The following is a 2,396-nucleotide window of genomic DNA, read 5'->3' as shown; positions in this document are numbered from 1 at the left end:
GGGAGTTCTGCTACCTTAATGTTCTTTCCCTTTCAAGTCATATCTGAAAGATCTCACCTTCTAAGTCTACTATTGAGCCAGCCATGCTGACCTGGGTTGTAAATCTCTATGGATGGAGTTTACTTCTTTACTCAGTAATGAAAGAATCTTAATCTAACCCTGGGAACCTGTAAAGGGCACAGATTACTAAAGAGGTTTTATAGATGTTATTCGAGTGAAGGATCTTGAGATAAGAAGATCATTCTAGATCTCAGGAGTAGACAGTGGATGGGATCACGAATGACTATAGCAGAAGGGAGAGGGAGATTGTATTACAAAGGAGAGGAACATGTGATCAGGAATGTCAGAGACATTAGGAGATGTTACACTGCTACCTTTAAGATGCAAGAAGGAGCCAAGAGTCAAGGAATGCAGCTCTGGAAGTTGAAAGAGAGAATCTGATTTCCCCTTAAACATGGGAGAAGGAACCAATGTGGCAAACACCTTGACATTAATTAGCCCAGGGAAATCAACCTGGTGCTTTCCACCTCCAGAAGTAGACAAGAATAAGCCTGTACTAACTTACTGACTTCATAGTACCAATACAACCTAATAAATCTGCCCAATTACAATTTGAACTCTTTATCTTACAGTTGCTTTCTATTGGTCTATGTCCCTCACTAAACCATAAACCGTTTAGAACAAGAAGTATTCTCATTTACAGTAACTTTTAAAAAGCCAGCAGAGGTACTGGAGAGGCAGCTCAGAAGTTAGGAAAGCTTCTTGCTCTTGCAAAGCAAGAGAGTTCAGTTCCCAACACCACATAGAAAGACTCACAATTGCCTGTAACTGGAGCTCCAGGAAATCTGTCACTCTCTTTTGTCCTCTGTGGGCATCCGTACCCCCATGCATATACAGAGACAAACACACTTACACATGATTAAAAATAAAATAACTTACAAATATTAGAAAAATTTAAATTTTAGTAAAGCATTTTCTACAAATGTGTATCTATGATATTTCTTGACCATTGTTAAGTAAGTTATGGCAAGACTGAACAACAGAACATGTATTCAACACAAACATGAATTACAGAATTGCTTAGTGTTATTAAAATGTGAGTAGAATATGTTATATTACTATATTTAGTAAAAGTTTTTAGATTATGAATTTTCTATGTATAGAATATACAAAATAATAATGATCTCTAGGTGTTGGGATATTGATGACTTTATTTTAATATTTTAAAATACCTTAAAAATAAACATTTCCCCTCGGATGTGGCTGAGCTGAAGCGCACAGGCGGGAGACTCTGCAGGATCCGCGGCCCCGAGCATCTTGAGCGGTGAACTCTTCAAGTCTCCAATTAAATTTTAAAAATGGCCTCCAATAAAACTACATTGCAAAAAATGGGAAAGAAACAGAATGGAAAGAGTAAAAAAGTTGAAGAGGCAGAGCCTGAAGAATTTGTGGTGGAAAAGTGCTGGACCGCCGTGTAGTGAGTGGGAAGGTAGAGTACTTCCTCAAGTGGAAGAGGTTCACAGATGCTGATAATACTTGGGAACCGGAAGAAAATTTAGATAGTCCAGAATTAATTGAAGCATTTCTTAATTCTCAAAAGTCTGGTAAAGAAAAAGATGGTACAAAAAGGAAATCTTTATCTGACAGTGAATCTGATGATAGCAAATCAAAGAAGAAGAGAGATGCTGCTGACAAACCAAGGGGCTTTGCCAGAGGTCTTGATCCTGAACGAATAATTGGTGCCACAGACAGCAGTGGAGAATTAATGTTTCTCATGAAATGGAAGGACTCAGATGAGGCTGACTTGGTGCTGGCAAAGGAGGCAAATATGAAGTGTCCTCAGATTGTCATTGCCTTCTATGAGGAAAGGCTGACTTGGCATTCTTGTCCTGAAGATGAAGCACAATAATTGTTCGCATTTATATATATAGAGAGAGAGTCTGGATCTTGGGTTTTGAAATAAGTAGTGTGGAAAAAATAGCACTCTAATGAAAATCAAGTTTGATATGCTGGTTTTGAAAGTATTGACGGTAGTTGGGATAGTTTTGGTTTTTGTTCTGCATCAAAAGGCACTAATTGCTTTGAGCAAGTAAGAGCTTTCTGTAGTTGCTTCCTTTAACAATAGAATATTTGATACCATGTTGTATTTCCTCAGCTTTGAAGAACGGCTTTTCTTAACCGCTGGGGAGATTTTACAGTCGCTACTCAGTCTGAATTTATTTTTAACTGGGACACAGAAGGACCATCCTGAGTTTTTTGTTTGTATGCGGTGTATGCATAAAACACAATGACTTGTTTGTTTTGTCTTGTTTTTAATACTTAAAAGAACTGAAGATGAAAACACAAGTGGATGAGATTCCCTCATTGTGAACATTTTTCTGGAACCGTAACCTTTC

The 2,396-nt window shown here is 37.8% G+C and overlaps 1 pseudogene; it reads left to right on the top strand.

The window, feature by feature from the left end:
• The first annotated feature begins 1,260 nt into the window (after nt 1–1,260).
• On the top strand, nt 1,261–1,909 carry LOC114632692 (annotated as a pseudogene).
• Nucleotides 1,910–2,396: the final 487 nt, after the last annotated feature.

Source organism: Grammomys surdaster, unplaced genomic scaffold, assembly GCF_004785775.1.
Source record: "Grammomys surdaster isolate TR1022 unplaced genomic scaffold, NIH_TR_1.0 97, whole genome shotgun sequence".
Taxonomy (NCBI): Eukaryota; Metazoa; Chordata; class Mammalia; order Rodentia; family Muridae; genus Grammomys; species Grammomys surdaster.
The sequence above is the reverse complement of the archived record's forward strand: the minus strand, read 5'-3'. Positions and strand labels throughout refer to the sequence as shown.